This window comes from Nomascus leucogenys, chromosome 3 (genome assembly GCF_006542625.1).
Source record: "Nomascus leucogenys isolate Asia chromosome 3, Asia_NLE_v1, whole genome shotgun sequence".
Lineage (NCBI taxonomy): Eukaryota > Metazoa > Chordata > Mammalia > Primates > Hylobatidae > Nomascus > Nomascus leucogenys.
In genome coordinates this window covers 111444254-111468359 of record NC_044383.1, presented here as the reverse complement: position 1 = coordinate 111468359, position 24106 = coordinate 111444254, and the positions used below count along the sequence as shown (strand labels likewise).

Genomic DNA, 24106 nt, shown 5'->3' with positions numbered 1-24106 from the left:
ACCTTGCTCTGGAGAAAGAAGCAAAACTGACTTCTGCTCTGGAAAGAGACACTGCCTCTGTCTTCCAACGTTGTTCACTATAAAGAAATTTGAATGGATAGTCCAGAAAAAAGACCATCAGTGTCCATGCTTACAAAATGTGTAGAAACACAAGAGATCTATGGAGAATTGTCTTCCATAGGTGACATTCCCTCATTTTCCAAAAAGGAAATGATGGTTCAGAAAGTTAAATAAATTGCCCAAACTCACATAACTGATGAGTGGTGAACTTGAGATTTTAATGCAAATCTGTTAGGTTACAGAATTCATGCTATTTTGACTTTACCACAACACCTCATGCAGAAATTTGACAGGAACTGAAATCTCCCAATCCCACTCGAGACTCCATCTGGGCTTACTGAAGGCCTAAGCCTGGAGCTTTAATAGCTGCAGTTTCCCCACATTGACCACTGGGAAGGGTCCAGGATGGCTTATGTCTCCCAAACTCTTTCTGATAGGACTTGCTCAACCAATATTTGTTGAAATAATCCCCTAAGACAAAAACAATCAAGTCTTCTCGATGCTTTTTTCATAATATCTGTCATGTCTGTTTGTCAATAGCAAAAAGTAGTTAATGTTCTTGATGCATTGACTCCAGGAACTTCCTTCACTGAACAAACTCCAAGACTGCATGAGGAAAAATAAATAACCCTTTAATTTTCATCGCTATATGACAGTGATGTAGGGGTTTCATCACTACATACTCACACTACTGAAGTCTTACCCAAATTTCATCTTCCTGCTTGTATTCTCTTTCTCCACCACCCAATCTACACAACACTGAATATTTTGAACACATTGCTTTCAACATGCCAAAACCCTGTTCAAAAAACATTCAGTGGATGGATTCTCCACTGCTTCTGGCGTAGATTTGAAAATTCTTATATAATCATTCAAAGTCCTCCACAGCTGGCTGTAAGTGGTGATTCCACCTAGACTGCCTGTGATGTCCCTGCAAAAGCCTCTAAGCCAGGTAGGCTGTCATACACAGCGTTCCTCAGTCATGTTCTATTCAGTCCTAGCTTTTAGTGCCATCTGTCACTCTGGAAAACCTCTTTTTCCTCTGTTTCTCTTGTAAGAATCCTACCAAGTTGCCAACAGCACTAGAATAATGAGTATCATGTTCTGGGCCTTAATTTGATCTAAAATATTTTTTCATCTCATTATATATATATAAAATATTATATACATTACTAGATACCTTGCCACTATATACTATATATAGTATAAATGACATAACAAATTGCATTAGAAATTGCACTAAGACACATAATATTACCTATTACTATAATTATGGTTAAACACTTTATGAAGAAAATATTTCAGACATCGTCCTGTGAACATTTATCGTCCTTCTGAAAATATAAAGAACACATGAGTCACCACTATTAATAGTACTGTTTTCTAAAGCTTTGGTTTCATTTAATAATGTGGCTAAAAAAAGAAATTATGTCTGTAATGCTCAGCCTGAGAATGCACTATCCGTTGACTATAGAAAGAGCTTAGAAGATGCTTCTGAAGTTGTAGCCGACTACGTTAAACATCTTTTCCTTTTTTTTTTTTGTTAGATATGCTGCTTAGGTGACAATTCAAATAGTTAGATGCTGATTAAAATGGACTCTAGTCTCAAAAGAAAGATTTGTGGCTGTCCAAAACCTAACTTGGGCTAAAAATGGAAGTGACGTGCTATTACATATAGAGGTCAACAAATATATGGAACTCTTTCCTTCCCTTTCTCATTCATCCATATGTACAAGGTGGCCATCTTCTGACTGCCAGGAAAAATATACCATTGATACAACAATCTCAGGTTAACCATGTATTATTAAGTCATCAAAATTCAATGTAATACTAAAGATAGCAGAAAGTATATGGTACCCAACAGTTAACCAAATACCACATGGTCCTAAAGGGTGGAGAATCTTCCAGGAGCTCAAACGAATTAAAGGTTTCAGGAATATACATAAGCCTAAATTATTATCTCCGTGGCCAAGACCTAACCAAGGACTCCTATTCACCTCCAGAGAAAAGAATCTCAGAGAGCCTGAACTGGCCGCTTTTACCCAAGGCCTCCCCGGTCCCATCCCTAGGTTGTGCCTATACAGTATGCTCTTGAAGGCACTGGAAGCTGTGGAAATTTGGAGTGATGGGAAGGACCATCTGAGGTGACACTGCTCAGAAGCATGGGAGTGGCTGGCTTGGGACATCATTTCACTGGGCTAACTACAGAAAATGTCCCTGCATTAAGACCCAGCTTTCATTACCGTATAAGATCAGCTGGCCTTTCAGGTTGGGGTCACCAAGTTGGCTGCGTATTTGAGACATATCATATTCCAAGCCTTCACCTGTGTTTTCTTAGGTCCAGAAATTGTATTCCATCAGTTTACACAATGGTGATTAGCCTCTTGGATGACAATTTCTACTAACAAATCTGCTGGGAGACTGGTTTGACTAGTAGACCAAATACCTTAAGGTAAATTCTGTGCTCTCTTTCCTTCCTCAGAACAAAATCTACTTGAAAAACCAAATGAACAGCAAAAGATTATTTGCTAAACATTGTGGAGAATAAAGAGAGTTAGGTGACTTAATATTGAAGCACTTACTATGCTGTATTTTAATTCCACAATTCACTGTCTTTTTCTTCCTCTAGATTGTGAGATGCCCCATTCTTTGTATCACTGCTTCCTTGTTCATACTAGGTGTTCAGTAAATATTTGGGGAAAAATTTAATTAACTATCATGCCCTTACATTTGTACTATTCAAATGCCTATAAATTAAATCTGATAGGCCCGGCGGGGTGGCTCACGCCTGTAATCCCAGCCCTTTGGGAGGCCAAGGCGGGTGGATCACGAGGTCAGGAGATCGAGACCATCCTGGCTAACACGGCGAAACCCTGTCTCTACTAAAAATACAAAAAATTACCCGGGTGTAGCGGCGGGTGCCTGTAGTCCCAGCTACTGGGGAGGCTGAGGCAGGAGAATGGCATGAACCCAGGAGGCGGAGCTTGCAGTGAGCCGTGATCACGCCACTGCACTCCAGCCTGGGCGACAGAGCAAGACTCTGCCGCAAAAAAAAAAACAAAAATAAAAAATCTGATAACTAGCCAGGGAAGCACATTTCTTCTTAAAGTGTTGAAGATAAAATAACCAAGACTTGCAACCAATGCAATGACCATTAACAAGGGTAGCAAATAACATGTGATAAAGAAGTAACAATCAGCACACATCAGTATACCAGCTCTACTGGAACCATCACTCCATTTTTGTTAAAGCATCTTGTTCCTTCAAGGATTACATTAAGCCACAGTCTAGCTTTCATTCTATCAATGTTCTGCTTGAGTTTATACCTTTATATGCTCAGGTAAAATAAATGCTAAATCCACACTTTCTCAGGAAAACAATAAGTAAGTAAAGTGAAAAAGACCAAGATGAATCAGGCTCTTCATTACATTGCAGGTAACACTAGAATGTTAGTTCCACTTGGTAATTACAGACACCTACAGCAGAATCTTATCCGCCATCCTGACAATTTGAAAACTGATGTATATCTGGAACTATTTGCAGGAGAAAGGTGTCTCCTCATGTCATTAGGACATAGTTGTGTTATATGTACTAAGCTCCATCTTAATTTATGTTGTTTTGAATGTATCAGTCAAAGACAGCTCTACTTGACTGTGAATATTGTTGAAATTGTTTAAAAACTGTTTTAGAAGTAGGTCAAGGGAACAAGTATAGAAGACATCAGGTTTTCTACCATGAAAGCCAGAAATACAGAAACTTAGGTTCCTTACAGATGGGGTGGTTCCTCCAGGGTCTGTGTAGAACTTCACTCCAGGGGAGCCAACTGGATTCCCAACCAAAGAGTGAGCTGCTCAGCCCTGAGCTTTTATTCCTGACCTGAGGTCACATGGCCTTATGCACACACCAAGGGTTTCTGCTGTGTCATTAGCATTTCAGTGACCAAACTCAAAACCATGCAGACAAACAACAGCTCTGTTTTCAATGAGAAGATGTAAAATATGTTTCACAAATATCCTCAGCTCCTCCGATCTCCCACATTTCAAATATAAGATTAAAGCATTTGGAATACCCTTCCTATTTCAAACCATTATTTGTTACTCTTGAAAGGGATTGTTGAATACACACAAAATAGATGCATTGCAGGTAACACTGCAAGCCAGATTAAAACAACCCCCCCAAAAAGTCACAAGAACACAGTGGCCACAAATTTGTGAAGGAAAAACTAAACAAATAGTTATGCAAAAAAAACAAACAAAAATATAGTTAATGTTCCTGATGGATAGACTCCAGGAACTTCCTTCTGTGAACAAACTCCCATAGTGTATGAGGAAAAATAAAAACTATTGCAGAAATGGGAATAGACAAACTAAAAATAACCAGACCATCTAAACCTTTAAATCATCCTTCTCTCTGTATCCCACCCTCATTTCCCAACACTCTCCCTGACCACACAAACACATATTCAAATTCACATTTCATGGAACTGGGAAAAGGAAGCCAAACCTGACAAGATAAACCTCCATTGGGAAGCCAAGGTGGGTGGATCACTTGAGGTCAGGAGTTTGAGACCAGCCTGGCCAACATGGCGAAACTCCATCTCTACTAAAAGTACAAAAATTAGCCAGGTGTGGTGGTGGGCGCCTGTAATCCCAGCTACTCAGGAAGCTGAGGCAGGAGAATTGCTTGAACCAGGGAGGCAGAGTTTGCAGTGAGCTGAGACTGGGCCACTGCACTCCAGCCTGGGTGACAAGAGAGAGGCTCCGTCTCAAAAAAAAAAAAAAAAAAAAACTTCCAAATTTAACACTCAGCCTCCTTACATTTTTTGCCCTAAGCAAAAAGGAAAACAGTCTCACTTATTACATTATAAGAAAACTCCAGGGTAATAAATTATTCTGATTCAAGCTCATTGATAAAAAGTCACTCATTTCAATTAAAATGAGAAGTAACCTCTTATTCTTCTCCTTCTCCTCCTCATCCTCCTTCTTCTCACACCATCAAAAATAGACCAGAGAACTGATTTTCCACTCATTTCTTTGGTTAGCTGAGTAGCTGCGAGGCACCCAAGCTAGAGTTGAGGGCTCTGGGACCAGTTTCTCGTCTCCTTCAACTCCTGAGGGAGTGAGGTGAACATGACCTGTGCATGCCTTGAGCTTCACTGGACAGGATACATTCAATCTTAGGTCATTCCTTAAAGGCTCACTGATCTTATAAAGTGCTGAGTCATCCTTTAGAGCTAGTTCAGGAAAAAATTTTCTTGGCAATAAAAGATATTCACTATGAACACAAAGCAGGACAAAATGTAGCTTTTCTTTTTCAAGGCATGTTTAAAGAAAGGGATAGATAGTAAGAAAGACTTCCTCAGACAGGCCTGAGATTTTTACAATTCTCTAATCTTTGCACAACTTCAATGCTAAGGCGAAGGTTAGAGAGCGATGCCATAATGCAACCACCAACACATCAAGCCTGGATCCATGCCTACTGGGATTGCAGCCAGATTCAGGGGCCTAAACATTCAAAAGCATTGGTCAGACGTATAGACAGTCTTCCCCGTACTTTAAGCAAATCGGTTCAGTAACATTCACATTTCTTCAGTGTCTCTTATCAAATCTTTAGCATTCCAAATAGCTACTACTGACAATGCCCAGGAAAAAAAATCCTTTTTCCTTCTGACATCTGAGCAGCAAAATAAATGCTAAAGGAGATGGAAATATGTATTTCTGAGTCGTGACATGTTTAGCAAGAATAAAATATGCAAGAATTAGAAAAGTTTCACTCAAGTCACACACAAGAAAATGCAATGGTGGGATGAAATATGAAAAGACACTTAACCTCACTAGCAATTGGGAAAGCACAAATTAGAATCACAGAGATACTGTTTTTCATCTAAGATATTTGCAAAGAAGCCAAAATGGGATAAGAGCCTGTGTTGGCAAGGTTGTGAAAAAATGGATCCTTTAACCACACATTGTTGGCTTTTGCACTGTGACACCTGATTGGGAGAGCCTTTGACACTGCGATCCCACTTTTGAGAATCAATCTTACAGAAAAAAAGGTGCAAACCTAAGGAGAGAGTATAAATCATTGTTGGTAGTGGTAGAAAACTACAAAAACCTAAACGTCCATCAGTAGGGCACCAGTATTCTAGTATAATATACCCACACTGTATACTATTTTTCAATTATTAAAATTTGTGAAAATAAATATAATGCAAAAGCTGTTGGAACCCCCAAAGCACTTTAAGCCTTGAGAAAGATGTGACTGTGATCTGAGTCACATACGGTTATAATTTCTGTTTCTCAGATTATACATTAACTCACTTTCTTATTTTTCTTGTTCTCTACAATGGCTAGAGATAATTAAGTGTCCAGGACAAAAATCTCTTGCCTTCTTAATGACCCTTGCTATAGATTGACTTCCTCTTTGGTACCTTGCTTTGTTAAGACCACATGACAGAAAACCCATGACTACTGTGCCCTCTGTAATGAATGTTAAATGTACCTTTTCCAAACAGAAACGCTGCCTATAAACCAATCAAATTGCTGTAACTATGTGCCAAACCCGTCTGAAAAATGAAATATGCTAAAAACTTCCCTGTCTCTGACTATATAAATGAAACCTTAATTTCCCTACTTTAGAACGCTGACTCCATTCCTTTGGAGTTGGCATGTTTGAGCTGGCCATCCTGACAATATGCACTTAAATAACCTCTCCTTAAATTGGATTCCGACCCTTCTGATTACGTTAGGTTGACAAAATAATGAATTGGATTGACATGTATTGACTAGGAGGAATTTTCATTGTATATTGTTGAATGCAAAAATCAAGTTGCTGAGTCACATTTGCATCTGCACCATTTGGGGGAGGAATAAAACACCATTTTTATGTGAACAGGAATGTCCATGCATTTGTATGAGCATTGAGAAAGGTGAGAAACGACATGCACCAAATTGTTAATGTTGGCTGCTGCAAAAGGGTGAGGTTGGACATGGAGAAGATGACTCACTCTGTTTTATATTCCTCTGTATTACTTGACTGTTTACAATAAGCACGTATATAACTGTTAATTTTTTTTTTTAATTTGTATTTACTCTCTCTGGAGATAAATGACTACTGAGGAACATTTAAAAATTAGGACATGCTAAATTATTCAAAAAACAATGTATATCTTTTGTCTCTAGTTCCTGAAAACATTTCCAATATTTCAAATAGATTCTTTACAAAGAAAATACCTATGTAAATCTGTTTGTGGCTAGTGCAATTATAGACAATCTTGAACACATTTTTTTAACAACTGACTGAATCTAGAGCTATTTTTTTAAATAGATCAAACGATCTTAAGAATTCATTAATGGAATTCATGGTATGCTGAACATAAAAGCAGGAAGAGGCCTATGTTCTCTTTCAAAATCCGTCCCAGATGGCAAACAAAGCTCAAAAATGAAAGTCTGCAAATAAGATGACGGAAAGAGGGGCTTAATAATCAGTGGCTTTGAAAACGCATGTTCCCTTTTTAAAAGGTGGCTTTTCAGAAGTTTAGCACAGTAAAGCAACTGTGAAAGGTAGCAATGATCCTGTGTCCCTGCTTACCCAGTCTAGGCAATGAGGTGATGAGCCACTAAGGAGGCTTCCCCTAATGTAATGGAACAACATGGAAATACAATGAAAGTCCAGCTTTAAAAGATGCTCTACGACTCCAAAGGATTTTTATGTATTTTCTGCATTTTTATGACCTAAGTAATTTTTAATTTTTCACCATCTTATTTCCTATAATTTGTGCTATAAGTGCTCAATTCTAGCACATTTAATTTGTATATTGCAGGCAAGCCAAACTTAATATCTCCTTTACTTTTATTTTTATTTATTTATTTTTTTGAGACGGAGTTTCGCTGTTGTTGCCCAGGCTGGAGTGCAATGGCGCAATCTTGGCTCACTGCAACCTCCACCTCCCAGGTTCAAGCGATTCTCCAACCTCAGTCTCCCAAGTAGCTGGGATTATAGGCATGCAGCTCCACGCCTGGCTAATTTTGTATTTTTAGTAGAGATGGGGTTTCACCATGTTGGTCAGGCTGGTCTTGAACTCCTGACCTCAGGTGATTCTGCCCGCCGCGGCCTCCCAAAGTGTTGGGATTACAGGCGTGAGCCACTGCGCCTGGCCTCTTTTACTTTCATTTGACTGAAAATAATTATCTCTGTACACGGAATTTAACGTGACTTTTTCTTGATCCTACATGATATGCAAATGTCAATAATTATTTAGTAAATCATACAAGTCTAGCAAAACATTTTTTATACTACATCATTGGTAAAAATTAAAATCAACAAAATCCAGCCTTAGGTCCTTCAATCTATTGTCCAATAAACAAATCGAGTCATTAGAATTATTTAAGTCAAAACCACAAAAACCTTTTACTTTCTCTTGAGAATCAAGGAAGACTTTTCTCTCACCAGAATCAGATTATGTTTCATAGCAGAGTTTAGATTCTATAGGCTTTTTGTCTCTTTAAGTGCTGGTAGAGGTCAATAATGTTAATATGTTAACATGTTCTTATTCCTAAGGATGAAGGAAATCAGCTAAACCCATCTCATTTTGCTATGACCGTTTCGCCGGGTTTCTCAGTCTCAGCACCATGGAATTTCGGGTAGGGGAACTCTTTGTTGTGATTGTAGGGAACTGTGTGTTCACTGTAGGATGCTCAGCAGTATATCTGGCCTCTGCCAACTACATACGAGTAGTACTCATCCCCTAAGTTGTGGCAATCAGCACTGTCTCGAGACATTTCCCGTTTCCAAAATTGAGCCATTGACAACACATTGAGGAAGCTCTGCTCATCAGACACAGAGTCAGCTGCATGCCCATAATTTTGGCTGACACTTGTGTTCACAATGTGTTAGGCACTGTGCCAAAGATTGTATGAACATTATTTCACACACATCCCTAATTTATAAAGAGGAAAATTGATGACAGAAAGTGGTTGAGCTGGGTTTCCCTGCTTTTTCTATACTCAGGTGACCAATAACCCCCATGGGTTCCTGGCACTCTCAGCTTTGGAGGCTGGTCATGTGTTTGTGGTCATGTGTTTGTAAATAGCTCTCCCTTACCCCATGCATGCAAGTATGTATGCAGGGATAGAACTGGGTATAACTCTACCCAAATGAGTAAAGATGGACAATGAAGCAAAGGACTTTGAAATTATCCCATCTCTAGTAGGCAGCTGAAAATCACTTATCACTATAGGTTTCCAACACTATACAAGATGCCTGTGAAGACAATAAACACAGAAGACTCAAATTGCCTGAAAGGGTTTAGAGCACTGTAAGAACCTCCCAGTATCTGATGGCCTCTTGGGTTGTTCCTGCTGTAATCAGGAAACTAACTGCAGACCTCTGTCCCTGAAGGTAGATAGAGCTTCGGCTCCTTCTCTCAGAGGGCAAAGCAGAGTTCAAGATCACGCTCAGATCAGCCAGAGTGCCCTGGTCTTGGCTTGAAGCCCAGGGTACAATCCTAGTTCCTGGTAGGGCTTTGACTGTGTTGACCTTCCCAGATCCTGGCTGCTTCTTATTTAACTGGAGCCAAGGACTCACTCAGAAGTTCCAGGGCTCACTGATCCCTTGGCCTGCCCCACACTGACGTTGAGCTGCAGCATTTACCCAGCCTCTCCTGAGTGAACTCCAGCAGTGAGCTGCTATTAATCACATCCTGTTGTAACATCCCCTGCCTCCCTCTTCCATTTCCTTTTCTCTGGAGATACTGGCGCCTGTGCTGTTTCAAGTAATGGACACCCAAATGCCTCTTTTAGACTCTGAAAATTGGATGGGGCAATCCCTCACCTCTGAGGCTTAGTGGGCTGTTATTTTATAAATAACATGTTTGTATAACTGATTAGTACTTTATATTATATTCCACCTTGGGTGAAAAATAGACGTTGCTTAAAAAAAATCCTTCTGACTGTTCTTCCTGTTAGGGTTCTACACTCTACTTTTCAAAAGAGTCTGTACTTTTGGGCCTAGCAAGCAGAAAGAGGAGAGTGTCTCTTGATCTGGGGGCAAACATTTCCTAAAATTCTCTTGCGTTCAGACAGGAGCCACAATAATAATTATTTAGACTTTTTTGTATTTGTAGGGCACATGCCAAAAGTTGTTTATACATTACAACTATAATTAAGCTTTTACATTAATGAAGCAGTAATTAAAACTTTGGAACTGCCCCAGGTGTTTCTGTGGCTAATGTAAGCTCATGCTTGATCTTATTTTCTCTGTGGCAGTCACAAGGCTTAAGGATATGGAATGAGGGTTTAAAAGAAAATATAAACAATTTTAAAAACAGCTACAACTCTGGAAGCTACAGAAAGCTTATCTTCCCTTGATTTCCTGAGTCTTTGATGATTAATACATTTAGAGCCACATTTAAGGGCATCACTCCAGTCCTACTGAATTAGAATCTTTGAGGCTAACCTTGCACATCTGTGTTTTGTTAATCCCCACTGGTGACACTGATGGGCAGCCAATGTCAAAACCCACTGATTTTAAATAATATAGTATGATGTAAGGGGCATTACTGTGAGCTCAGCACTATTCTAGGTCCTGGAGATAGAATGATTATCATAGCAGACAGGGCCTCTGCTCTCCTGAAGTTTAAGAGATGCATATGGTGAGCAAGTGGGCAACAACTGGCCTGGCTGTGATAGCGCGAATAGGGCACTGTGATGGAGTGACTGGAGACAGGCTTTGTCACCATGCAAGACCAACAATGGTCTGAGAATTTGCAGAAAGCCTCTCTAAGATAGGTCAGTGCGCTTGGCCTTAAGAAGGAGTTGCTATGTGACATTCCAGAATAAAAGAGATTTCCAGGGAGAGGTAACAGCTAGGTCAGATGCCCTAAGGGTAAAACCTGCTTGGTACATCAAAGGATCAAAAAGATGCCTGTTGACTGGAGCAAGACAACAATACAATTTGTTCAGTATCATCAGAGAATTTCACGTAACTGCCTTTTCCATAGATCTAAAATTTACTTAATCTTATACCACTCAAAAATTTACTCATTTTATATAAAACCTTTCTCTCATGGATGGGTGACATAAAATGCATAAGACATGCTTCTTACTCTCAAAGGACTTAGAGGTCCACAATGTACCCAGTGTGAAAATAAATATGAATCAAAAGCTGTTGGAACCCTGAAGACACTTTAAGCCTTGAGAGAGATATAATTGTGATCTGAGCCACACAGGGTTGTGACTTTTGTTTCTGAGATTATAGAACAACTTGTTTCTTATTGTTCTTGTTCTGTACAATAACTAGAGAGACTCAAACAACAACAGGGACAAAAACCTGCTGCCATCTTAATGACCCTTGTTACAGATTAATTTCCCCTTTCTTGTCCTGCTTTGCTTAGTCCAGTTGACAGAAAACCCATAACCACTATATCCTCTGTAACAAATGTTAAATGTATCCTTCCCAAAAAGAAACACAACCTATACAACCAATCAATTTGCTGCAATTGTGTACCAACTTTGTCAGAAAAATGTTGTAATCCTGCTAAAAACTCCCTGGTCTCTGACTACATATAAATGAAACTTTAACTGCCCTACTTCGGAACGCTGACTCCATTCCTTTGGAGCTGGTGTTTACAGGTGGGCTATCCTCAAACTTTGCCCTTGAATAAACTCTCTTTAAGTCAGATTCTGACCTTTTTGATTATTTTAGGTTGACACCAACTAACTATAAATAAGAAAACAAAACATTAAATGCTTTAACCAAGGTTTAAACTACCTGCTATTAACACAAATAAGGAATATTTAATTCCAATAGCTGACACCAAAGATCTTCATAGAGGTAATATTGTCTGAGTTTGGTCTTACAAAGTAGGAAGATTTCATTCTTGTTTCGTCAGCACATATATTAAAATAAGATTTAGACAGAGGTAACGAGGGCATCTTATATGGAAGATCATTGGCAAAGTATCAGGTACGTTAAAAGAACCAAGAGCTGCTTGATTGCCTGGGGTCAGGGTTCTAGGGGAACCTAAGGATAATAGGAAATACGCCAAAAAGGACATTTGGTCCAGATCATAGAGGACATTGAATTCCATGGTAAGGAGTCTGGAAGCAGCAGAGAAGCACAGATTTTTGAGCAGGGGAATGATAGGATAAGAGATGTGTTTAAGGAAGAAAACACTACTTTCTTGGTGCTACGATGTATTTCATAAATGACCTGACGGGTTGTTGAGTTATAAACGGCCTTAACCTTTAAACAAAAAGCTCAGTAATGCTGAGGCTGTAGAGTTAATGGTTCTTCTGGATCTTAGCCTGCTGTCAGCTGGCATTTCTAATTTATTGTAAACTAGACGCTTCCAAAGGAAATGGAAAAAGTCATACCTAATACTAATCCTATAATTAAGTAAAACAAAAACAAAAACTCAAAATCCACAAGTAGTTCCAGCCCACTACTATTAGAAACTAAAAAGCATGGGGCCTTGTCCTTTTATCAGCCTTTTGTTTTTTAGAAAAAAAAAAAAACTATTCAGAAGACTTTTCCACAAAATTCTCTGTCTGAATCATTATGATTGAAGAGACTTGATCTATAAATTGAACCATCAGTGTTAGCCTCAAGAAAAGCAAAAACCCATTGGGTTGTGAGCTCCTTGAAGACCCGGGCCAAGGCTTCGTGACCACCAAAGCCCCAGCTCACTCTGCAAGGCTCCTAGCAGTTGCTCAATGAAAACTAGTTGCATAATGAATGTATAACAGCTTGCACTCTTACTAACACTGATGCTGGAATTGGGAGAGGAGGACATATATACACACATGAATTAATATATTTGTTTTTCATATATTTTTCATCTGTATGTGTTTTGCATATGTATGTTTTTCATGTATATATTTTCATATTTGTAACAGTCATGTTTTCCATATATATGGCTATTTTCTGTCCTTCCTCAGCACCCGCAGCAGTGTGGTGGCCTATGAAGTTCTGCCATCACAGAGAGAGCACCAAAGGCAATAATTCACAGAAAAGCTGCTTGGGACTTTTGCAACCATTCTTGAGTCTACTTGTTCTCAGCTATTTTCCCATCCCAATACTCCTGAAGGCTATGGCACACCCATGAGGAACAGTGACTCAGTGTGACAGCAACGGACACACCCCCACCCCACCCTACCCAGAAAGCATATCAGAAGAAGGAGAAGGAAAGGATGAGGGAAAGGAAAGGAGAACATAAACATAAGCAGTTTGAACAAAAAAGCCCCGAAGTCCTTCTGCTGCACCCCACCAGGGACAGGTCTTAGCCACAGCCTCCATCCCCCCAACTTGAAAATCAAGTATCACTTAAGTGGTTGGCTTTCAGAGTTAGAGGGGCCTGAATCTAGCCCTAGCAACACAATTATCAGCAGAGTGGTCCCAGTCATCACAGTTAGCTTCTCTATGCTTCACTTTCCTCATCTGCAAAACAAAGATAATAGTAACTGTCTCAAATAGCTACTTGGAGGATTAAATGAGACTAAATTGTATAAGCTGTTGGGCACAATGCTTAACACATAAGGATAATAAATAGATGTTAGCAATGATTATTATCAACAACCAGCCCTTATAATTAAATGTTTGCCACGGAGGACATGGATGCTAATCAAAGCTTCCAAGAAATCAGGTGGGACATTTGTGATAGATCCAGCTGTCATTGGGCTTTATCAACAAGGTATATGTGCAAGTCAGGTGCAGATGTGAGAGAGGTGAGTCCATGTGGGTCCATCTACGTGCAAACTCAGGCCCGCCACTAAAGCTGACCGTATGCGGCAAAGTTCTTGGTTGGTATTTGGAACCACGACTAACTTTCCCTTTTCTTTCTGGGTTCTTATTAATTCAGAAAAGCGGGCTCAGCTCTAGTTGGAAAGTCAACCAAGGGAACAAAAAACTGATGCTGATTTTCTTAGGAATGAAGATGGGGCTCTCTGTTAAGGTGCTACTTCCTGCCCCAGGACTTGCGGGCAGATAAAATCAAGGGCTCGCCGGGCGCGGTGGCTCACGCTTGTAATCCCAGCACTTTGGGAGGCCGAGGCGGGCGGATCACGAGGTCAGGAGATCGAGACCACGGTGAAACCCCGTCTCTACTAAAAATACAAAAAAATTAGCCGGGCGTGGTGGCGGGCGCCTGTAGTCCCAGCTACTCGGAGAGGCTGAGGCAGGAGAATGGCGTGAACCCGGGAGGCGGAGCTTGCAGTGAGCCGACATTGCGCCACGCACTCCAGCCTGGGCGACAGAGCGAGAATCCGTCTCAAAAAAAAAAAAAAAAAAAAAAATCAAGGGCTCTCTGGCAACAGCACAACCCCTGGTGGCCAGATGTTGTCACTGCAGGTTTTTCTCCATTAAAAGCACAAAGTATGAATGAGTCACATCACAGCTGCAATTCTATTTCTCCTCCCCTGCATAGACTATGCTCTAAGCTACCAGCAAGTACATTCTGGGATCCTGCTGAGGCAACACCAGATTAAAAAAAAAAAAAAAGATTTTTTTTTTGTTGTTCTCAAAATTCTGATTGCTGCAGATTGAACCCAAAGAACTTTATTCTGCTCAGGTTGGCCGGGTTCTGAAACTCTTGGCATTAAAAGCAGATGTCAGTATGACTGGGTGACAATCATAAACCTACAGTTAAATGTCTGGTGTCCTGAGTGCCAGGCTCATCGGGAAAACAATTTCCACTTGTAGTCAAAGCCAACCTCAGCCCCTCCCACTATTCTCCTACAACAAAGGCCCTAAGGGAACAGTGAGGAGAGAACGTGGCTTTCTTCCCCCTGGCATGCTATAGAAGCTATCGTGAAAGCTGGTGACTATTTAGTAGATATGTCAGGGTCCTTCATTCATAATTTTGTTCAAATCTCTTGTTTCTACTTAGATTCTGCTTTAGAATAGCCAAGGTCCATATGCTATTATACAGTATGAATACTGGCTCTTTTTTATTTCTTCTTGAACTTACTTTGTTAAAAAATAATAATAGCTTGTAATGACAAGGTATGTCAGTGCCCAATGAACAGAAGGGAGGGGGAGAAACAACAGAGGTGTCTGAAGGCCACTGAGGATAGGGAGACATTCCACAGTTGTTCACTTCTTCCTTTGCTCCCAGCTGTCTCTCCTCAGATGATAGGGAGGTAAACATGCTTAGAGTTCATTTGGTCTTACACTCAGAATGTCTGCACCCTATTTCTCTATTTTGATGAACTCTATGCCAGGATAGCCGGCCAAGTAGAAAACACTGCTGTTCTTGCACATCTACAATGCTGCACAAGTAACATTTCACAATGGGTAGGTTCCTCTGCACTGTTTCAGTTAGAAGAAAGAATACAATTCACCCAGTTTTAAACACATCATTATCCCTTCACCATTTCCTTTCAAAACCAAAGAAAAGGAATGAAGTCCATATTTTGATGGGAGCTGGAAAAAAACATCTGGCCTCTCTCTTCTTCGTTTAGAAAAGGAAAAGCTGCCCCCTTTCACAGAAACACATCAAGCAAGTGGACAATGAGCGACATACAGGTGCAAATGCCAAAGGACAATTTGTTCTTCTGCATAATCATTCACCAGGAAATAGGGCTAAGAGTATTACTGAGAATAAACAAAGCATGGCTGGAACAAAATAAGCAACAACACAACTCCACAGCAAGAAAAGAAAACCCAAGATCAGCAAGGAATGATTCAATGTAAGAGAGAAATGTTAACTGTAGTTGTGAGGACAAGTGAATTTAAAATCATATTAAGATTCCACATAATGTTATATGATGTACAAATCACTATAGTTAATATGTAGAGTCAAGACAACAAGAGTAGATGGTGCCATTGTTTCCTTGATGTAGCAACAGAGAATGATATATTGAGTACAACATACTCTAAAGCAGGGGTCCCCAACCCCTGGGCTACAGGTGGTTAGGAACCAGGCCGCGCGGCAGGAATTGAGTGGCAGGCAAGCCAGCAAGGCTTCATCTGTATTTACAGTGGCTCCCCATTGCTTGCATTACAGCCTGAGCTCTGCCACCTGTGGGATCAGTGGCAGCATTTGATTCTCAAAGGAGCAGGAACCCTATTTTAAACTGCACATCGAGGCATCTAGGTTGTTCACTCCCTATGAAAATCTAATGCCTGATGATGTCACTGTCTTCCATCACCCTCAGATGAGACCATCTAGATGCAGAAAAACAAGCTCAGGACTCCCACTGACTCTACATTATGGTAAGTGGTATAATTATTTCATTATATATTACAACATAATAATAATAGAAATAAAGTGCTCAATAAATGTAATGTTTTTGAATCATCCCAAAACCATCCCCCGACTTTGGTCTGTGGAAAAACTGTCTTCCACGAAACCAGTCCCTGGTGCCCAAAAGGTTGGGGACTGCTGCTGTAAAGCGTGCTAGGACAGTCTTCATGGCTCTGAGTCTCATGGGTTCCTGTCATCAGTTTGGTTGTTGCAGTGACTTCCACAAGCTACCAACTTCAGTACTGTTTTCAGAAAAAAATGACCTAGAACCTAGCAGAAAATGGAGCACCAGGGACAACGGTCAGCTTCATTTGGGGCTGGCCACAAAATTGGGGCCATATTTTGACAGTCCTACAAACTAAGAATTCCTGCCATCCACAAAGTCACAGCTGGTAGAAATTCTTCAAATTATGATCAATATAGTTCACAGAAACTATTTCTAGTGGCACTTTTAGTTACCGTGAAGTTGTCTTCAGCCATAGAAAGACATGGCAAATGTCTTAGAAGCAGATAGCTATATCTATACTTCCTTCTGTCCTAACCACCAACACCCCAATGTTGGTAGAGAATTCTAGTAAAGAAAGGAAAGTAGAAAGGTGAGTTTTAGAAGTACCTATAATTTGACTTTCTGTGTCTCAAAGTACCCTTTTTTGTTATGTGTTTTGTCAAACCTAAGTTATTATTGCTACTGCTTTTACTTTATATTCTTCTCTGTGTGGTGCATATTAAACAAACCTAAAAACACAAATGCCTCAATTTCCTTCAAGTACTCATGTAAAATAAAATCAAGTTCCTTCAATATCAGATTTGGAACTACTTCAGAGTGAAAAGGAAATAACAATGAGAACAGTGAAAGGAGGCTCATGGAAAACTACCGAGCAGAGAGAGGTTGCCAACCTTTCCCCATGTGATGAACTCTCTTTTGACAACACCCACACAATCAAAGGCATCAATGTTAATCATTCAGAAAAATAAGTTAGGTTAAAAAAATAAAGTAAATGGCAGGATAGAAAAGCCTTTGTTTTCCTAGTGAATATCCAAAAATGTGTCTTATACACATCTTAAATTAGGTATATTGTAAAAGAGGCCACAGGCAGAGTCCAGTTTCCATTGGCTTTTTGAAATTCTTTGCTCCCAAATCCAGTTAGATATAACACACATCATTTTACTTTGTAGTCAAAGTATGAGTCAGATTTTCAAACACTTCCACTTTAAATGCCTGTACATAAGTCACCTCTGTTCTTATGACCCACACAAATCCTGTATTTGGAACAGTGTACAACTGATCTCTACTGATTATGAGGAATTAAGTAGTCAATATGCCCAACTGGGGTTATTATTATAAAAGAATATACTTAAATGTTGCTTAGTTTCATACGGAAATTCTTTTTCCAACTTTAGCATATTCTTTTAAAGCCTAAATGGGAGAGGAATCCAAGAAAGCTTAGGGCAGAGTTGAAATCAACTGAGATGCCTTCTATTTATACCAAGATGACCAGTCTTCTCATGACAGTCCCAACTGTAGGAGAAAAATCGTTAGCTAAGGCATCTACCACAGCAGTTAAAATTTATTTGCCTCTAGCTTAAGCTAATTCTCTAAAAGTATTGCAAGGCTTTGGCCCAAGATAAACTTAAAACTACCTTAAGGAACCTGCTATCAGAAGGTCTTTCATACAAGCTGACCTTATTGGCATATGTGAAATGAAGTAAAACATGCCTAGGTCTGTATTTGACCTCACTGAGCAACTGTCTCTCCAGTCCAGTGAAAATCTTCTGACCATGGAATGCCATGTATGCCAATTTGATAGGAGTCCTTTGATGCAGTATGTTTTCAAACTGCAGGTCACTACCCCATTTAGTGGGTTACTAAGTCAACTCAGTGTGCTGTGATCAGTATTTTTTAAATGAGATAGAATAAAGTAGACTAGAAGAGAGTAGAAATTGTTTGGAATGCATATAATAAGAACAAGTAACATCTCATAAAATTTTGTTCATTATTTTATATGCACACACACAGGCATGCACACACCAACACAACTCAATGTGATATAAAATGTATTTGTTACCCTGTGTCAATTTTTGAGAAGTCTGAAAACCACTTCTAAGAAGGATATTTAATTTTATTGTTTCACATAATATCTAAATGTTCACATACTACCAATCTATTCCCTCTTTTCAAGAAGGTAAGGGTGGGAGTAAACAGGATGGGTGCACCCACTTTTAGCTACACTAAGAACACAGCTGTGGGAGGAAGAATCAACTCTTACTAGGTGAAGAAGACAGATCCACTGAAGGATAAAAATGTGCCTTTCCACTTGGATAACAAGCTGGTGACGTGGATATCTTAACAGAGGAGAGAAGCACTGTAAAGTTTCCATTTGAGTCACTGTTTTTTTCCAAATATGGTAACTGGTTCCAAAACCTAAGAAGCTGAAGGCTTTGGTGGAATGTAATAATTAATATATGCTTGGCTAACTATGGGATACTCCCATTCAATAGGTGATGCCATAAAACCAGGACCTCTTCTCAATAGAAACTTCTAAAACAAGATCTCTATTAATTATTCTTAAATGTAAATGCTCTCCCACTCTCCACCATACCCCAGCTAATGCTGTGTTTCTCGACATCATAAAAAAAAAATCTCAGTTTAATTTCCCAGTGTTTGAGAGGGTAGTTTAACTAATATCTTCTCTTTAAGGGGGGATTAAAAATAAAAGTGCATCTGACACTTTCTGGATTTAAAATAAAACAAGATTTCATTTATTCTTTGGCAATGTGTCTGTGTATGTGTGTACATACACATTTACAACATAATTATACATACACACTACAGTATATATAATTATACATACACATACCAGAGTCTTTGCCACTGTTTGACAAAAATGATTTCATATTCTATAAACTCCTCTCCATCTTGTTAATCTTAACCATTCATACTAAGTATATGTGCCAAATGTTGCAGTTAAAATTCATTCTTTTAAAAGACTGCTGAATATTTCATGGTAAGCAAAATACTGCATGTATTCAAACATTGCTCTTTTGATGGATATTTATTTTATTTTGTTTTTTTCTGAACAGGGGGTCTGCCTACCCTACTATAATTAGTGCTGCAATGCATAATTTTTGTGCATGTATCATTACTTAAGCTAATTTTAGTTTCAGGAGAAGAATTTAAATTTTAATAGCTGTTGCCTGATTATTTTCCAAAAAGAGTGTAGTAATTCACATTTCTACCATGAAACTACTCTTTCTCTATCCTTGTCAGCAATTGGAATTATCATACTTTTAATATTTTGCCTGTCCAAGGGATATAGCATAATACCATATTGTTACTTAAATCTGCATTTCCTTAGCATAGTTAAGACTCTTTTCATACATGGTTGGCCAGTTATTTTTGCTCTTCTGTAAACTGCTCATTCAAATTATCTGCCTATTTTTCTATTGCTCTATCAAATTATTAGATTTTTTCATATTGTATTGATATTAATCTATTAACTGCTATATGCGATGAAATTCTTTCTCCCACCTATTGTTTGTCTATTAAATTTGATGATATATTTTTCTATGCAAATATTTAACATTTTCATAAAGGATAAAATGCCTATTTTTTTCTTTTATACCTTTGCATTTCCAATCCTTGGCTGAAACAGTCACCCCAATTACTACATTGTACTTGATCATCTCATTTTTCTGTGAATATTTACATTGTTTTATAATTTTTGGTTAAGATTTTAATCTACATAAAATTAACTTTATAAGGCATACAATAAAAGTCACATTTTGACTTTTTTATGGCTGAGGTCCCAGTTTTCTGCCCCTAACTATGTGGTGTCACATAGTGCTTAGCTATGGTGTCAACGTCACGCTGTTTTGATGAAGGTGGCTTTATGGTACATATTAACAGCACATGAGGCAATTTCTTCCGCTTATAGTTATCATAACGCTTTGTCATGTCTCACAGTTTATTCTTCAATAGACGCTCTAAGAGCACTTAATCTAATTTCAAAATCTTTGTTGGGACTTTAAATGAAATTATACTAAATATAATATTAATTCATCTATTCAAGTTTTAAATTTTCCTTGGCTCAATTTTGGTAGTTTATATTTTGCTATACTGGGTTCCTTTGGTCCAGGGTTTGACAAACTATGACCTGCAGGCCAAATCCATCACGGCCTATTTTCGTAAATAAAGTTTGTTGGATCACAGTCATACCCATTTGATATTATAATGTCTAAGGCTCCTTTTGTGCTACAACGACAGAGTTGAGTGGTTGTGACAGAGGCGGTATGGTCCAAAAAGCCTAAATCGTTTACTCTCTAGTCTTTACAGAGAAAGTTTGCAGATCCCTGCTCTAGGTTGATCTAGTTTCCAGGCCAGCCGCAGTGGCTCATGCTTGTAAGCCCAGCACTTTAGGAGGCCGGGGCAGGTGGATCAGGAGTTCGCGACCAGCCTGATCAACATGGTGAAACACCATCTCTACTAAAAATACAAAAATTAGCCGGGCGTGGTGGCGTGCATCTATAATCTCAGCTACTCAGGAAGCTGAGGCAGAATTGCTTGAACCTGGAAGGCGGAGGTTGCAGTGAGCCGAGATCGTGCCACTGCACTCCAGCCACGGCGACAGAGTGAGACTCTGTAAAAAAAAAAAAAATCAAATTTCCAAAAAGTTATGCATGGTATTCTCTATCTTCTAGAATTTCTTCAATATTTTAGTTATGTTTTCTCATTTCTAACTTTTCTCTGGAGAAAGGTTTCAGAGGGGATTTGTATCTTACCCCAAATTAGCTTTTGAATTTATTTATCCATTCTACTATTTTAGTTGTTGCTATTTTCCATTTCATTAATCTCTACTTCCATCTTTTTAAATTATCTTTTCTTTTGGTGTATTTTTTTTCTAGTTTCTTATGTATCAACTTTTATTATTGGCAGTCTCTCTTCATCTCACAGATTTTGAAGTGTTCTCCTTTTCATTGTTTTCTAGATAGTTCAGAATTTCATTCTGATTTTATCTTTGTCCCAAGTGTGTTTCTTAATTTCCAAGTTGTTAAAATTTTTGGTTATATTTTAATACTTATTTCTAGTTTTATTGGACAATACTTAAAGAACGTGGTCTGTAAAAGCTCTTTTGAATTTTTCAAGCTATTCTCCAGGCCAAGTACTTGACTAATTTTTCTAAATGTTTCATGGCACTAGAAAGCTAGAGAAAGGACATGAAATTCTATATAAAATTCTGTGATATATACCTAGTAAGTCAGTTTCTAAACTGGATCATCAAAGTCTCTCTGTCCTAACCTGTTATCTACTACCTACTCATTAAAATATACCACTATAAAACCGAATTATTAATCAATTCTTACTGCACTGTGACAGTTTTTAAAAATGCAGTTATAGTTGCTGTGTTATTTGGACATGCAAGTTTATGACTTTACAAATTGCTCCTCTTTCTACTATTTTATGGTTTCTTTCCGATACAAATTTCTCTTAGTGTTTTTATTTTGTTTGCTCTTTGTCTTGTATATTTCTGTTCATCTTTTCACTTCCCTAACCTTTAAGAAATATTGCTTAAAGTACAGTTTTTGTAAGCAACTCATGTGTGTTTTTATTTTGATCCAACATAATGCCTAATCTTTCTTTACATGGGGTATTTAGTCCTTTCACGTTTTAATGTAGCAATGGTGCACTTGATTTTTTTCATTTTTTTTTCTTATTTTATATTTACAATTTAGTTACTGTGTTGGTTTCTCCTCTTTTCCTCCACTATTTGCTGGCTCGGTAGAGTTTCAGCTTATTACCTTTTTTCCTCTTGTTAATGTAAATGTTCTATCATTGTTTTCAATTCTGTAAGTTGTTACCTTCCCTTCACAAATAATTGTATTAAAATGTTCTGAAAACAAAATGCCTAATACTAGGAATCAAATGAAACCAAGTGTTTGTTATCATATGCAAACAAAATACCAACTATTTCTTCCTTCCAGATACTTGCTGCTACATTGCTTCTCCCTCTCTGTGTGGACATACCTGCCTTTGCTGCAAAGTGCTAGAAGCTGGCCTCTTTGGAGCCAGAGACCAAAAGGTAACTTTGGCTTGGTCAGTGAAACGCCTTCCTAAGAGATTTGTGAGGCAGCAGCCACTTCTGCTGTTCCTATAGTCAAGCACTGTCTTGGAAGCATCAGTTTTCTGTGGCTGAGGTCCCAGTTTTCTGCCCCTAACTATGTGGTGTCAAAAAAGTCCCATCCATTTTGCTATTGCAGACAGGAGCAGTAATGGAGCCGATGAAAGGAGCCACTGCTTGGTGCCGAGGCAGGTCCTGATGGCAGTGCCTTCCTGATCCTAATAGCTTCTTAATAAGCTGCCATGGCAGCAGCAATGTGGGGCCCCAGTTCTGGGAGCAGCTTTGAGTTTGAGAGTTGTTCATGAAAGCTTAGTTTAGAGTCTACTACTTCAGCTGTGCAATGATTCTGAGGCCCACTTACCATGGCTCTGTAACAAATTCCTTCTTGTTTAAAATAGATGGGTGGATTCCATCCTCTGCAACTGGACCCTGATTGATAGATGCTCTCCCTATCTCCCCATAGAATCTCCAGATTTTAATGTGATAATTATAATTTAATATTTTTAATTTTAGACAAAGTTTTTCTTTCAATATGTCTCTTCTGTATCAAGAATTTATATTTAGCTCATATCTTATACAGTCTATTTATTCCATAATCCATTTATTCTATTTATGTTTATCCAACATTTCAGTGTCAACCATGTTGCCAGGAATCGGACTTTGCAGGAAAAAAGGCTGCGAAAAGTTGATCTCTTTCTTATTGTTCTATATTAGTCACCTTCACAGATTTTGTTTTCCAGTTCTAATCTCATGTAATGCAGTGATGCTTTTTGTTCATCATTTTCATTAAAAATACTTCCCTTAAGATCTTGGGGAGTCATGAAGAGAAATATCAATTACATCATGTGCTTCTACTCGAGGCCCTTCACGGACTGGGCACTCTTCATCTATCTATGCTTCTTCTGAATACATATAGCCTATCATTTCATTTCTTTTTTTTTTTTTGAGATGGAGTCTCACTGTGTCACCCAGGTTGGAGTGAAGTGGTGCAATCTCAGCTCACTGCAACCTCCGCCTCCCGGGTTCAGGCCATTCTCCTGCCTCAGCCTCCCATGTAGCTGGGATTACAGGCACACACCACTATGTCCAGCTGATTGTTTGTATTTTTAGTAGAGACAGGGTTTTGCCATGTTGGCTAGGCTGGTCTTGAACTCCTGACCTCAAGTGATCCACCCACCTCAGCTTCCCAAAGTGCTGGGATTACATGTGTGAGCCACCATGCCTGGCCTTCATTTCTAACTACAAGAACTGGCTCCAATCTCACCGCTCAAAAGTTCTCCTGCATAGCCCTGTCCCAGGCTGGCCACGCTGAAATCTTCTGGGTGCTTCAGTGTTCTTCATGCATTTTTAATGTTACTTTTATTCTTTTCATTCCTACTTATTGTATAAAGACTGGTCATATTGGAAATTCCTCAAAAAAGGGGAATTTGTCTTTTGGCTGTCCTCACAGTTTATAATACTGTGATTGGCCTAAAGGACTCAAAAAATAACACTCCTTGCATTCGTAATCCCCACCATCTATGTGTCTGTGAATTCATATGTGATATGTAAACAGACAGTAATTTTTAAAGACTTGGCACACAAGCTGCTTAAGTTCTCTGGGCCTCTGTTTACTCGTCTGTGAAATGATGATGTCATCACCTACTGCACAGTTGTGGTTTGGAAAAGATTAAATGGAATCGATCCTGTA

The 24106-nt window shown here is 38.9% G+C and overlaps 1 protein-coding gene and 1 long non-coding RNA gene across 11 annotated transcripts in view; one reads left to right on the top strand and one right to left on the bottom strand.

Moving 5' to 3' along the window:
* TPD52L1 (TPD52 like 1) overlaps positions 1-24106 on the bottom strand; it is a 116166-nt gene that overhangs the window by 56179 nt on the left and 35881 nt on the right. The window contains exon 1 of one of the 10 annotated variants that reach the window (XM_012506080.2): positions 3831-3969. The exons of 8 other annotated variants lie outside the window; for them this stretch is intronic. The gene's annotated coding sequence lies outside the window, so the exon portion shown is untranslated. Of the gene's footprint in view, positions 1-3830; positions 3970-24106 lie in introns of those variants that run through there. One more of the 10 variants, XM_030809638.1, reaches the window with a different exon arrangement.
* On the top strand, positions 9794-23897 carry LOC105739601. Its single transcript, XR_001115549.2, has 4 exons — positions 9794-9829; positions 16212-16269; positions 22280-22377; positions 23365-23897. It is a non-coding gene; the product is annotated as an uncharacterized LOC105739601 (long non-coding RNA).